The sequence below is a fragment of the Meleagris gallopavo genome, chromosome 17, assembly GCF_000146605.3.
Source record: "Meleagris gallopavo isolate NT-WF06-2002-E0010 breed Aviagen turkey brand Nicholas breeding stock chromosome 17, Turkey_5.1, whole genome shotgun sequence".
In the NCBI taxonomy this organism is placed as follows: Eukaryota; Metazoa; Chordata; class Aves; order Galliformes; family Phasianidae; genus Meleagris; species Meleagris gallopavo.
This window is the reverse complement of record NC_015027.2, coordinates 8439220-8454591: the sequence shown is the minus strand read 5'-3', so window position 1 is coordinate 8454591 and position 15372 is coordinate 8439220. Positions and strand designations below refer to the sequence as shown.

At 40.8% G+C, this 15372-nt stretch overlaps 1 long non-coding RNA gene across 2 annotated transcripts; it reads left to right on the top strand.

The window, feature by feature from the left end:
• The first annotated feature begins 3342 nt into the window (after positions 1-3342).
• Positions 3343-12067, top strand: LOC104913571. 2 transcript variants are annotated; one of them, XR_004161609.1, is made up of 4 exons: positions 4500-4651; positions 4951-5077; positions 5404-5682; positions 11555-12067. It is a non-coding gene; the product is annotated as an uncharacterized LOC104913571 (long non-coding RNA). The 2 variants fall into 2 exon arrangements; XR_002120420.2 differs by lacking the exon at positions 11555-12067 and having other exon boundaries at positions 3343-4651; positions 5404-6262.
• Positions 12068-15372: the final 3305 nt, after the last annotated feature.

Below are 15372 nucleotides of genomic sequence, written 5' to 3'. Positions count from 1 at the left end.
CGCGGAGGTGAGGAGCGGGGCAGGGCGGGGCGGACGTGCCGAGGGAACGAGGCTCCGGGACGGCGGGGCCTCGGGCACAGCCGCGGTTCTCTCGCGGGCCGCTCTGCAGTTCTTCCCGGGACTTTGTGAGAGACTGAGAGCGGCGCCGCTTCCCGCCCCTTCCCTGCCCGCCGCCCGGCTGAGGAGCGAGGGAGCGGGGAGCGGTGCCTGCGCCTTTACTCACGTGCGGACCGTTATTTCCCCGTGTGTTTTTGCATATAGCTTGTTGGAGCGTGGTTCTGTGTGGAGGAGAGCACGGCTATCACCATGACGCGTATACCACCATGGGCTCTAGGATAAGTCTATTTTGTTAAAGCTGAGAAATATTTTTTTGTGCGTGTTAAACACGTACCTGTAGCACAGCAGGTCATGGAGTCATCGGTTGGTTTAAGTTGGGAGGGATCCCTAGAGGCCATCACAGGGACACCCCACAGGGACACCCACAGCTCCATCAGTGCTCACAGCCCCATCCCCTGACCGTGGCTGTGTGCAGGGATGGGGCACCACTGCCTCTCTGGGCACTGTGCAGTGCTTCACTGCCCTCATTGTGGATAACTTTTTCCTTATATCCAATCTAAATCTCCCTTCTTAGTTTGAAGCTATTTCCCCTTGTCCTATTGCACAGACCATGCTGAAGGGTCTGTTCCTTCTTTTGTACAGCCCCTTTTAGATACTGAAAAACTGCTGTCAGCTCTCTCCACAGCCTTCTGCTCTCCATGCTGCACAGCCGCAGCTCTCTCAGCCCATCTTCACAGGGATGGTGTTCCATCCCTTGCATCAGTTTTGTGGCACTCTTCTGGATGCACCCCATCAGATCCATGTCTCTCCTGTGCTAAGGACTCCACCTCTGGACACAGTGCTCCAGGTGAGGTCTCACAGCACAGAGTAGAGAGATGCAATCATCTCCCTCTCCTTGCTGCCCACACTGCTTTGGATGCAGCCTAGGATACAATTGGCTTTCTGGGTTGCAGGAGCACACTGCTGGCTCACATCCGGCTGTCATCCACCAGTATCACCAAGTCTTTTTCAGCAGGGCTCTGCTCCATCATTACATCCCCCAGCTTGTACTGATAGCAGGGATTGCCATAACCTAGGTGCGGGACTTTGCACTTGGATTTGTAAACCTCATGAGGTTCACCTGGGCCTACGGCTCAGCTTGTCTAGGTCACTCTGGATTGCAGCCTGTCCATTAGGTGTGTTGACCACACCACACAGCTTGGTATAATCTAGAAACTTTCTGAGGGTGCACTTGATTCAACTGTTGATATGATTGATGAAAGTGTTTAAGAGAACTGGTGCCTTTTTTGCACCCTGAGGGACTGCTTGTCTCTCATCTGCATCTGAACATTGAGTCATTAACCACCACTCTCTGGGCACAATCTCACAACCATTTCCTCATCCATTCAATGGTCTGCCCATCAAATTCATATATTTCCAATTTGAAGAGAACGGTGTTATGGAGGATTGTGTCAGAGGTCTTACTGAAGTCCAGATAGGTGACATAGATCTTACTGCACTGCTGGCACTGAATATACAGCTGTTCTCATGGAGACTGTTCCTCCATCCAACATTCCAGCTGTTGAAGAAATTCTCAGCAGTTTGGTTTTAAGAGTGATGCTACTGACTGAATTTGGAAGCTGGAGACTGGATCTGTTGGGTGCATTTTTGGATGACAGCATGTGTCATTAGTGCAGTTCTGTTTTTACTCTGAAATACAGAGTGGTGATTAAGGATGGAATATATTATCCTCACCTGCAGTCCAGGTAAGGCTGTGGCAGCATCATTAATGGTTGTTACTGCTGATACTCTGTACTGTCTAAACTGCAGCATTCTGGAAATCCATTACTGTAACAGTATCAGTCTGTGCATATATTAATGCTACATATCAGTCATACCTTGTTTTCTGTCTTCTCACAGTATTTTGGCATCTTATCCTTCTCTTGACTGAAGCTGAAAACATCTTGCTTGTCTATTGCATATTCTTTTTTCCTTGCCTAGATACCAGTTATTTCCATTCCTACTGAGCAGGTCTCTAGAGATGATCATATTGTAATGAGAGACTGAGGGTGAAGTAGCTACCTGCCTGTTAGTTTTAGTTTTTATTAGATTTTTCTCTTACGCTAATGGTAGATCTGTTGAATAGTAGTAGTTGGCTTCAGGAGGTCAACTTGTATTACTTTTTTCTGTATCCATATCATACTGACGATTAATGAGAAAATGAACTTCTTCCTGCTTTATTTTTCCTTCTACTTTGTTTTAATTATTCTATTATTTTCCATTTCCTCTGCACCAAGTTTTCAGTGTGTTTCTCCTATTCTTTAAAAACTTCTGCTCTTTCACATTCTTCTCTTGAAATGATTGTCAGTATGTCATAAACATACTTCATGTTGATGCTGAGGGGGATTGTCCCTGAGAGGTGACTCTAATGAGATTAGTAAAGACCTATAAAATTTGCACTTTTGATTTTGTTTTAGCCTTTCAGCATGCTCATACACAGTTCACAGAATCACAACATGATTGGGTTGGAGGGGACCTTGCAACCTCCCCAGCCCCAACCCTGTTGCCCACCAGTTCAGGCAGCCTGGGACCCCATCCATGGCTCTGAGCACCTGCAGGAATAGGGCACCCGCAGCTCTGGGCTGCCTGTGCCAGGGCCTCAGTGCTCTCATAATAATGAATTTCCTCATCTAAATCTCCCCTCTTTTTAGTTTAAAGCCATTCTCTCTTGTCCCAGCGCATCATACCGTGTAAAAAGTCAGTTTCCATGTTGTTTACAAGCTCCAGGTCCCTCTGGATGGCGTCCCTTCCTTCTGTCATCAGCTGCACCACTCAGCTTGGTGTCATCTGCAAACTTGCTCAGGGTGCACCTGATCTCTCTGTCAGTGTCACTAAAACAGGTGGTAGAGTCCTGGTCCAAAGGCAGACCCGTGGAGACACCACTTGTACTGCCTTCACCTGAGTATGGAGCTGCTCACCACAGCCCTCTGTTGCAGCCATCCAACCACTTCCTAATTAATTGAGCAGTCCACCTTTCAAATCCTTATCTGTCCAGTTGAGAGATCAGTAACTGGTAGGACCACGTCAGAGGCCCTGCAGAGTTGTCTTACCATTATGTGACATCGATCACTATTCCCTTATCAACTGATGCAAACTCTCCTCTCTTTAGGTCTTGTGTTAGAGATTATACAGTCTTTTGAGATTATTACTCAGGTTAAAATGCTCTGTAGTCTTTATTAACAGTGAGAATTTTGGTAACTCTGTTTGATTTTTTTTTTTAATTTTTTTTTTTTGCTTGTAGTGTCTATGAAGTGTCAGTTCTAAGTTACTATAAAATTAACAGAATCAGTTCTCCATGGAAGGCATTGTGTCTCTATGTAGGTACTTGAGCCTTACCAGCCCTGTGTCTCTGCAGTGCGTCCAGCCACCTGTGGCCTTCTGGTGACTGGCTGTTCTTCTCAGACTTTGCCTAATCTGTGGGTTTCAGCATCTCTCCACGTGTAATAGTTGCTAAATCTTCACATTCTGTCCTTGCAGCTTCTCAGCTTATATTAAACTGACCACATGATGAAGTCTGTGGTCACGTGCACCTAGAAATGTGAGTTATTGCACTGGTTGGTGTAGAGTGTAAAGAGACATGTTCTGCTCAGATCCTTGTGCTGTAGCTGTAAGTAGGGAGTTCTGCTTGTGCTTGGTTAAGAGCAGATAAGCATGCTGGTACCTTTGAAGATGAACTGCATATCGTGCTAATTTTCACGTATGCAGAAATTTGCTTTTTAGGATGTTATTCCCAATAATAGATAAACACAAAGTTCAAGCTACGTACTATCCAGAATACTATATAAGGGGAAACTGCAGAGATGAGGAAGAAAGTTTGGGGCTCTGCTGTAGAAGGAAGAAATGCTATGGAGATTTGGGGTGGGTAGGGTGGATATCATGAAAAACATTTTCATGATGAAAATCATGAACTGATTGAATTGAATTACTCAAGGAAAGCATGGAGCCACCTTGAGTAGAAAGAGTTTAGACAAATACCTGTCAGAAAAACTTGATTAGGAGGGAAAAGATCGTAAGGAAGATATTGTTGGTTTCAAATGTAATGGTTTTGTTGTTATTGTTTTTTGACTTGGGGAAAAAAAAATAGACTCTTTTTGATGCTTAAGGCAGGATGCCAATTTGCACTTTGCTTCCCCTTGCACCTAAAAATATGACTCAGCTGACTCTGGTAATGTATTTAAGCCCTGTGATTGTGTTGTGGTAACAACATGTGATATTCTTAACCTTTTTCTGTCTGCTGAACTGAAAATGGATAATACCAATTTCAATTATAGTACTGTCTTATTCTTTCATGACTGTTTCCAGGCACGTTCTGTATGTACATGTTGTCTGTTGCCAAGTACAGTTACTGCACAATTTACAAGGGTCTTTTGTCGGAGTTGTACAGAGGTATTGCTGCTGAGTTGTTGTTTTATTTTTTTTTTAAGGCTCTTTGAGAGACAAAAGGGAATACATGACAAAACCTGTTATTGACTGCTAATGACTGGTTGAGGAAAATAAGGGATGTTGAAAATGAAGCGTGGAGGAAGGATATACTGGAATCAGTGGAACTAGAACTGTATGTCTTTAGAGTTTTTTTAATTAAAAGTCTTAAGCCCATTCTCCTTTATTTTGTTTTACTTGAATTCAGCAGTTCAGGAAGTGGCTCTGCAATGTTGGCTGTTGGTAATATAAACCAACAGCCCTGTGTGCCCCGCTAATTTCTGCGAGTATACCCAGACTTGTTCTTCTCTTCTGATTTATGAGCAATTTGCAGCCTGCAGTTGCCTGGATGTAGAAGTTTGTGAGCCCGTGTACCAGTGACAGTTCTTTGGTTTGAGGAGAATTTATAAGTTCTTCTACTGTCTGTGCACGCAGGTGCTTCTCTGTGATCTATTGGACTTTAGATACACCAGCATCATCTCATCGTTCATACCTGCCATGCATTCTGGTAATCTTCTTTACCTTGGGACTGTGCTTGGTCTTGTAGAATCCGGTAATATAGGTGAGCAGAAAATGCTTTGAATATGTGGACTTCAGAAACTAAACCAGACATCTCATGCCTAAAAAAAGCAGTGTCTGGAAGATAGCATTCATACAGAACACGATGCTTTTTGAAGCTCTTTATTGTTGCTTATGTACTGGGAAAATAATAACTAATTTTTAAAGAATGTGATTCTGAACTTAAAATTTATTATACGTTAATGCTGATGACTTCAATTTCTGCTATAGGGTCTAGTATTCTCATATTTTTCGTGGTTTTTTTTTTTTTTTTGTTTTTTAAATAGCATTTCGTATCATTAATCTGGAATTCCTCCCTGTCCCCCACAGATTTCTTTCTTTGGATCCAAAGCTGTTGGAAGAAGAAGTCCTGACAGCCCCATGTTGAGCAAAGCAGAATTTGTTGAGAAAGTTCGACAGAGCAACCAGGCTTGCCACGATGGTGACTTCCACACAGCAATCGTGTTGTACAATGAGGCCTTGGGAGTTGATCCTCAGAACTGCATTCTGTACAGTAACCGTTCAGCAGCCTACATGAAAATCCAGCAGTATGACAAGGCCCTGGATGATGCCATCAAAGCAAGACTTCTAAATCCTAAATGGCCAAAGGTAAGAAAGTGTATCACTCTATCAAGAGGAACTTCATCAGGATTATTTCTCATACTAATAACCTAATGTAGAGAACTGCAAATATTTCTGGGTTAACGTCTGCTTTTACTAAAAGCTGTAGATAACTTTTTGTGTTCAAAAGTTGTTTAACTTGAATTTCCTGCTGGGTTATTAAACTTTTTTTGTGTGAGGTGCAATACTGTCTTACTACTTTAAACCAGCATCGTTTCTGAGTTGTGAAGACCAGGCATCTTTTAACAGTAACTTAGCTGTAAGTTGCATCCAGGAGCATTCTGTTGCAATGTGGCACGGAGGTCATTAGTAATAATGGAGCAATAAAATCTTTGCAATAGTGTTCTAAGAGTTTTTGTGTATGTGATGGATAAACACTTTAAGAAATGTGCACCTCAGTGTACTTGGCAAAGTCTGACCATGCAAGGAAATGTTTTGTAAAGAGTAGATGGTGTTGATTACCTGTTCCTTCCGGGATTGTTTCCCACTGGCTGATTTTGATTGCTTCAGTGACTCTGACTGTCTAGCTAGCTAACTCAGGGTCTGCCCTTTACATGCTAATCCATTTTAATAGAATGTACTCCAGATTGCAGTTTCCTGTCCATTGCTCGCATAGTCTTACCAGTCACTTTAGTTAATGATACCATTTAAGGCCAGATTTATCATCTAGCTTCCTATATTTTTATAAAATGGCATTCTTTCTAGTTAGAACTGTTCCTAGATAAACGTGTATGGTTTGAGGATTCAGTCCTGAGAAAGCTTCTACTGTTTCTGCAGCTCCGGAGGCATCACCTTACTTACTGAGGTATGTGTCTGCCTCGGAAGGAATGACAGGGCTTGCAATGTATGAACGTGTTTAAAGACAAAGGAAGAATGTTATCTTTTCATCAGTACAATCTCTTCACAGCATCGCTTTTGTCTCAGCCTTTGACCACGGGCGTGCTGTGACAGCTTGTCTGCTAGGCTGGGCTTCCTGCAGTGGTTCCCTCCCTAGGAGAGTGGATCCAGCAGGGTTTTGATGGATCCCTCTGAAGGAGAAAAGATTGTCATGTCTTCCCTCTTTTCTCCTCCCCCCCAGTCTTTTGCTCGAAATTGGATATCTCATCTATGGAACATTTGAAGACAAAAGTGTAATTTTAAACTCTAAGTTTATTTGTTTATTAAGACCAGAAAACTGCTTTAAAAATGTTATCGAAAGTGTTTCCTAAAGTTCTGCCTGCTCGCAGTCACAAAAAGAAGAGCACAGCCCAGGGAAAGAGCTTCAGAGCTGAAACAGAGTCTGTCAGTGAGAGTTTCCTGTTTAAAGAGTATTCATTGTAATTCTGTTTCCATAAAATACTGGTAAGGACAAGGAAAGTGTGTAGAAGGGTCAGATGAATGTTGTGTTAAAAGTGCACCACCATTAATGTTGAAACCCACAGCTATCAGCTAAGCTCTGCTAATTTCTGGGGCTGTTACCTGAGACAGAGCAGTTCTGTCTGCTTGCAGCACAGCAGCTGCAGCAGTTGTCTTAGTGTTACTAACAGTCAGTGCAAAATATAAACACTAATGAGCTCTGATTACTTTACCACTGCGAGATGGTGCTTTGTCTGCTGGAATTCTGCATCTCTCCAAAATGAACTCTATTTTACAGATATTTGAACTTTTTTTCTGTTTTTTTTTTTTTTCTTTTGCATTTCTCTGGAATGGAGACTGAAAACTGCTGCTAAAGCAGAGGGATTTGGTGTTTGCAGAAGCTGGAGCTCTTGGGCAACTCTCCTTTATGGAAAAATCACAGAGGAGTCTTTGTTTCTTTTTTTTATTTAGTTAAAGAACAGAAATATAAATGAGCTTTCTGGCTGAACTGGAAAACAACTTTTGGTCAGATGAAGCAGAGGCGAAGTTGCATGCTCCTGGCTCCTGAGTTGTTTGTTTTGTTGGTTTCTTGTTTGGTTGTTGGTTGGTTTTTTTGTGGGTTTTTTTTTTTATTCCTCTTCCCGTTTTACTGGTTAATAAGTGTGGTGGCTTCCCTTTCTACTGCATGCAGCTCCTCTCCTCTGAGACTGTTATGTGAAATGCCACTCCTCTGTGTTTCGGTGGTAACAGCAGGAATGCTAGGTAGCATTGGTGTGCTTCCTCAACTGTTTCTGATTACTGAGAGCAGTTCTTACCCAACTGAAGTGCTTTGGAAGTCACAGCAGAGATGAGAGATCCTGGAAAGGAGGCACTTAAATCTGTGTGGTACGTTTTCCTCATTTAAATGCAGTTTGTTTTAAGCCATCTTAGATTTAAAAAAGAGGAAAAATGTACTTTGAGGATTTATTAACAACCCCGATATTTTTTGAGCACAGAAATTTCAGGTTGGATTGGATATAGAAATAGCAAATAGATGATGGTGCTTATAAAGTTCTTAGAGATCTTGGTGGAGGGTTGGTAGCCACGTTCACATGACGGTGGTGTCCCTTCTTAGTAACTGGACTTCTTAGGTACAGCTTGTCAGTGGGAAGCAGCAGGAGGGCACTGGGGAAATTCTTTATAGAGAGAGTGGTGAGGTGCTGCCCAGAGAGGCTGTGGATGCCCCGTCCCTGGAGGTGTTGAAGGCCAGGTTGGATGGGGCCCTGGGCAGCCTGGTATGGTATTAAATGGGGAGGCTGGTGGCCCTGCATATGGCAGGGGTTGGAGATTCATGATCCTTGAGGTCCCTTCCAACCCAGGCCATTCTGTGATTCTGTCTGAAGTTGAAAACTTTTGTTGCATATTTCAATATCAGAAGCTCCTTTATAATTATTTAAAAAATCCATTTGGATCTTACTGATAGAATGCACCTGGGAAAGTTTGAAATTCATGCATCTAAAAACCTAATCCATATTGCTGATGAACCAGAAGAGGGAGCTTAACAGATGTGGCTTGTAATTTCTTGCAAAAAAATCTGAGTTCTTAAATACTGAAGTTTTTACTTCAGCAATAGAAAAATGAATGGTTTTTGAATCCAGGTTTTCTGAGATTAAAGTTACTAGATGTACGCTTCTTTATCAGCCTTTATCTTGGTATATGTTTTGTTATGTAAAAATACATTTATTTTTGTCACCAGCATCTACAATGCTCATAGGGAATATCACAGCTGAGATCTTGCATGTGTTTGGAATAAATGCATTTCCACTCTGTAATCAAGCCAGTGCATTAAGCTGATCCATACTTCAGAGGATGGCAAACAAAAACCAAGAAGCGTTATGAACTAAAGCTGTGAAATGAGACAGCACAGAAAGCAGGGAAGGTTTGTTCTTGATTTCAAACACAGTTATGTATCACTCTGGATTTTAATACAGCTTTTATTTCCATTCAGACCCTGAGTTAATTCAAACTTTGGTTGAATTAACCACTCACAGTTCTCCCAAGTTCTTTCTTGTGAGGTCGTAGCAATAGGAGTTCATTTAGAATACTGTGAAGCCTGAGCAATGTTTCTGTAATGCAACGTAACTTTGTTTCCCGTCCTTCTGCACCACTGAGACCCTGTGTGCTCTATGCCCAGATGAGCTCTTAGAGTACATGCTCCCATTACAGTCATCTTCTTCTCAACTTCATAGAAAAGAAAAGAGGCTGTATTACAAAAAGCTGTGCCTGAAAGTCTTTCTTTTAACAGAGCTTGCTTCCTCCATCTTTTAAATCGGTCTTTTAAACATTGGTTGTTTATTAATAAGCAAGTACATTTACACAAATACATCTGCTTATCTACTGCAACTTTAAACCAAACATGGGTAATGAGTATATGATTACAGTAAGAAATACTCTGATCTGTAACAGATCAGAGTAACTTAGTGTGGGTCTCATTATGTGGCTGCGGTGTTTTTTCCACCACCACCACGTGAAACTCACGTTTGCAGTGTTTGTTTGGCAGGATGGCTCATCAGTTGTGCTATTCAAAATATTTTGTGTGATTGTCACTGAGAAGTTCAAAGATAAAAGGATGTTTCAGGAATTAAATTATATTTTGGGAATTCCCTCCAGGCAAATCAGATCAGGCTCATTTAGCTCTTTTGATTTCCTGCCAAGCAGCTCTTTTTGTTTTGCTGTTGATCTGGCTCTAGCAAAGTTCTATTCAGTTGTGCAGGCTGCGTGGCTGTGAAGAGAATCCTTGGCATGGTGAGCAAAAATGAGGGATACATTCTATGTCTGACGTCTGAACGGTCTCTTGGTTCTTGCTGATGTTTTGGGTGTAGGTTTTGTTTGGTTTTTGTCCTCAAATTACTGGAAAAATATACTGTGGCTTAAATGGTTTAAATTTGGGTCTAATTTTGTGTTAAAGTGTAGGTTTCAGTAACTGTTGCAAATTCATCCCTCAGATATAGAGAAATAGCTGGTCCCAGTGTGATGAGCTCATGGCTGTGAGGTGAGCAGCCTTCCCAGCAGGGGAACGAAGCATTTTCTAACTAGGAACTACAGCTTTGAGGGCAGAGCTGATAATCACTTTGAGTGTGAGGAGAAACAGGTCCTTTCAGAAGTGGAAATGGTTTGAACAGGCCCATGACAACAGCTTGATTTATTTTAGTATACAAACATCAGAAATGGAAAACAAACAAATGGAAAATCCAAACTCCTTTTCAACATTGTACAAAAAAAAGTTAATTGAACGTTGAACAAACTAGAAAAATGCATTGGATTTCCTTAGTTCTAATGCCTAAGCATGCAATTTTGCTGCCTTTTATAGCTTGTATTAGCTGTGTTTGTATTCCTTTCTTAGTCATGGTTAAATTCTACACGGCTTTGAGGCATTTGGTAAATGTTTTGTACTATTCAAATTCAGAAATACTGAGGCAGTGCTTCCCACCCTGTCCTCGGGTTCTCTGAGGGGAAAGTCTTGAGTGATAACCAGCAATTAGGGTACAAATGTGGGCTGTCCGGTGAAATTCTATTTTAGAGTACCCAACTTCTTGTTATCTAAGACTTGATCTGTGCAAAAGAGCAGACAGTATTTGGGTGAGAATAATTAACTGTTTTCTTGTATTGATTTACGGCCTTAATATCCCATCAGAAAAGCTTTTGCTAACAAGGATGAAATGATTTGTCAGACTGGAGCGCGTTTGGCTACAAGGATGTTCAAACCAAAGTCTAATGTTCAAGCAGGAACTACAAAGAGGAGCTCTGAAGAGTTTAGCTGATGGAAAAAGAATCTCTACGTGTGTATAAACTAAAAGTAACTGGAATGAATGACTCCCATTTCACATCAGTGCAGGTTTCTCTTACTGATCGTTGTCCATTTCCTCTGCTTCATTTAAAAATGTGGCTTTGTCTATGCAGATGATGAAGAAATCTGAAAGAAAGAACAGAAAGAGAAGGGGATTTTGAGCCATGAGGCATTTGTGTATGAAATGCCAGGAGAGATTTAGATGTTGTCGTGTAACTGTGAGGGAATTCAGTGAAATAGCTTGCATGGGTATTTTCTTAATTCACTCCAGCTGTTAATCGTGTGATCAGACCTGTTAAAAAAGCAAAAGGACATTTGCTCATCCTCTTGTACTTCTGACTGCTTGCATATCTTTAGGTATCTATCCACATGTGCTGTAGTAATCCATAACAACCTAAAATTTTCTCCAAGAATTGCAAGTAAAATGCCCATCCTCCCTTATGTGTAGAACTTCTAAGAAAAGAATGTGACTTGACCACATAATGTTTCTCATGAATAGGCCTCTTGTTTTTAATTTGATGAGCAAGGAACTTTCCAGTCCTTTTCTCCTGCTTACAATCTGTCCTTAATTTACAGAAAGATGCATTCCAGTTTTTCAAGCATAAAACTGTTGAGCAGATTTTTTTTTGGCTTTAGTAGACTTGATGTGTTACGTTATCCTGAGACTCGTGTGTTTGTTGCTGTCTTTCCATGTCACAGAATCACAGCAGAGTTGAAGCTGGAAGGGGCCTCTGGAGGTCATCTAGTCCTGCCCCTACTGCTGAAGACAGGTCCATCTAGAGCCACTTGTCCAGGACATTGCCCACTTGGGTTCTGAATACCTCCAAGGATGGAGTCTCTGCAGCTTGTCTGGGCAACCAGTGTTTGACCACCTTCATGCACAAAAAATTGTCTTATATTTAAATAGAGTTTCTTACGTTGAAGTTTGTACCTGTTGCGTCTGGTCCATTTGCTGGTACCAGTGAGAAGAGCCTGGTTCCATTTCTTTATTGTTGGGTGTTCATACACATTAGTAAGGTTCAGTTTTCTACTGTGCCTTCTCTAGGTCTAACAATGGAAGGAATCAGCCTCTATTTGTATGACCAGCAGGCCAGTCCCTCACTCATCTTCGAGGCCTTTTGCTAGATTTGGTTCTGTTTGTCTCTCTTTCTTGTGCCCAGAATTAGTCACAGCATTCCACGTATGTTCTTATCTTAAATACTATATAAATATATAAATATAAATATATATATTTACTTGTGGTGGTGGTGGTGTTGCTGTACGTAGTGCCTTCTTCAAATCCTTTTCCCTTTCTCCTTTTTGAGTGATTTTTTTTTTTTTTTTGCTAATTACATTAAGGCATTTGTACTTGTGGGTTTTTTAACTTTATATCCTTGTTGGGATATGTGTTCAAATTAATAGAGCATGGCTTTTATTGTTACTAAGGAGTTGCAGTTATCTCAACTTTCTCTGTTCCCATTCCTCCCATTCTTAGTACTGCTTCTTGACAATTCTCTTGAATATAATGGCAAGTTTGTGTACCCTTTATAATAGGATGTGATATATATAATTTTTTTTTTTCTGGCATTTTGTATAACATTCAGTGTTCTTACTGTCTATAATGCAGGCAGGGTAGTTCTTATTTTACCAATTGGAAGTTGAGAGGCAAAGAATGTATCTGTTCTGTTGTTTAGTCACCCATGTGATAGAGCCAAGCCCTGTTGCATCCACATAACATGTTGGCATAGATCTGAAGGCTGTGATAGCTGCATGACTGCACTTCTGTCTCCCACACTGAAATATCTGCCCTTGAGCTTTAGATCACGTGGATGTGGCTATATTGCCCTCGGTTCTGGACCTAGGACAAGTAGGCATGCTTTAAACAATCTTTTAAATGTCAGGTTGGGGAGTCTGTGAAATATATTTAGTATAACCTATGTTCTGGTCACTAGGTTGTCATTTTCTGCATCAATTTTTTTTCCCTAATAAGATACTGTAATAATGAGTATCATATAGTAGTTTGGCAGCTTTGTGGAGTTACGTTTTTCTTACAGTTCAGTCCAGTGGAATTATTCTGTTAATGTCTCTGCAGCAGAAGTGAAGGTTGTGGTATTGCTAGGGGAAAACTGTAGTGTGCATATACTGCTTATATTTCCCTTTCCCGAAGTTCTTAAAATCACAGAATAGCAGTAATACAACGTAGTGGAGGGATAAAAACAACAACAACAACCCTCCTCACTGTGATTATATACATTGTAAAAACAAATAAATAATTTCCAAGAGTTATTTAACAGTTGTCTTTTTGAGAAGAACATATACCAAAAAGAGTTAAGAAAAAATATCTTCTTACTTGTTCATTGAGAGTTAGAGCCACTGGGTGTCATTTTAAGACACTTGGATTGTCTTCATCTACTTATGTGGTACTGGATCTTGTAACCTGAATTTGTAGACTAAAACCTTAACCCGGAGGTAGTGCTACGTAACTTTTCTGATCAGCTGCTTGCTCTCCAGTGGTTTGTTTTTTCAGTTTATTCTTAGAAATGAGACAACTATTCCTGTTTTTTTTTTTTTTCCTCAGCATAGATGTTGCAATCCTTGGGGATTAATTTTTTAGAAATGTTATGGTAATGGTTATTCATAGCCTGCGAGTTGAAGAATTGTGAAGAACTGCAATGAGCAAAGCACACATGAGAGGGCACTCCTTGCATACGTAGTAATGCCTCTAGGATCTAACTTGGGAACAGATATTCACGTTTTTAGATGTTTCTAAGATATGTTTATTTTCTGAAGTGTATGCTGTTCATAATGCTTTTATTTTCCTTGACTTGGATCTGGATGTGACCAGTATGCATGTCCTGGTAAACTGGGCTTCCTGGAGTTGTAACATGTGACAGTAATGTATGAGGAGTGGAAGGGGGTCACCCATGTCTTATGTATGCTTTCTAGAATGGTTTTCTTTAAAATTTACATTAGGTGTACACACTTAATTTTCTTTGTGGTGTCCCTAGGCCCTCTTAGTATGATTTATTGCTACTTTTTACTGTATTTATGCTATTTCCTACTATGATTAATCAAGTCACAGAAAGCTGCATCTCAGTTTTTTTAATTTATTTTTTTCATATGGTGGATAGATGTGTTTTTGCAGGCTGGCATTGTGCATTTATAGTGACTTTATAGTGATTTGTGATGTGGCTGTGACCACCAGAAAGGGTTTAAGCAGCACTAGGAAGTCTTTTGTAGACACCATGGGTGAAAAGGACTGTAGTGTGACTTATTTTTTGAGATCTGCTGGTAGGTGGTTGTCTGGCAGTAAAGAACAGGAGGATGATCAGTCTGGGTACTCCTGAAATAGACAGGAATACCCTTAGAAACCTGCATTTCTTGTTTGGGTTTACAGTCTGATTGCATCATGGCGTGTCTTGACACTGCTGAGTCCTCATTGCAGACCTGCTACCCCAACCAATCTCTGAGGAAATTAAATGAAATGGAGAATTTGAGGAAACAAGTAGCCAACAGAAAACCCTAAAAATTGAGAAAGTAGGAAATTACCTTGACTGATGAGTCAGAAGGAAGCACTAAGTGTATATACAGTGTGTATGGCACGGTGCTCTGAGCCAAGATCAAGAAAACCCAAATAATTGGCAGTGAGGCTTGCTGAGAACTACTTAACAACTGAGGGTATTGCGTGGTATAACGATTTTGACTTACTGGCCTTTCAGCACACCAGGGTTTTGTTCAGGAAACTATTCCTACTGTCTTGTTTCCCTGTAGCAAGTAGGATGTGCTGTGTTTGTGATAATGCAAAGGTAGGGAAGGCAGAACAGGGGTAACTGCTGCATTAAGCTTAGGCACTGTCTGACTCAAAAGCACAGTGATGCTTCAGATGAACTAGGGAGGAAATTTTCATATCAATTCTTATTATTTCTGTAAATACATTCTTTTTTTTTTTTTCTCTAAAAATGATTGTTTCCTCCACCCCAACCCTGAAAGCGCTTAGGTCTCAATCCTAGTATGAACTTTTATACAAAGCAGATAGTGTCTTCCTCTGGCCACAACTGTCTTTGTGCATGTTTTCTCCTTTGCTTCAAAGGGCAAATGATAAAGGTTCTCCTGCTACGTGGAACAGCAGAAATAATTTACGAAGCATTTGGCTATTATCCACCAGTAGAGAATTTACCCCTGAAGTTGGAGAAGTCAATAAACAAGATTGAGTAATACTATGCTACTATGCTTTCTGACATATAGTTAATATATATTCCAGTTTGCTTTTGTTGTCTGGATTTAAGTTAGTTTTGAACTCTTACCTTCTTTCCCTTCCCTCTTGAATGCCAAGTTTGCCTTCTGAAGTCAACTGAATCTCTGTAGAAGTTGAGAGAACTACTATAAGACCCTAAACATGAAATACAAGACTTGAAAGCTGTGGAGTGCAGTTATTTTTATAATTTCTTATGGCTTTTCCAGAAGTTGGCAGTGGTATGCAAATTCCTGTATTGCTTTTCTCATTCTAAAGCTGTTGTCTTGGGTCCAGCTTTAAAAAA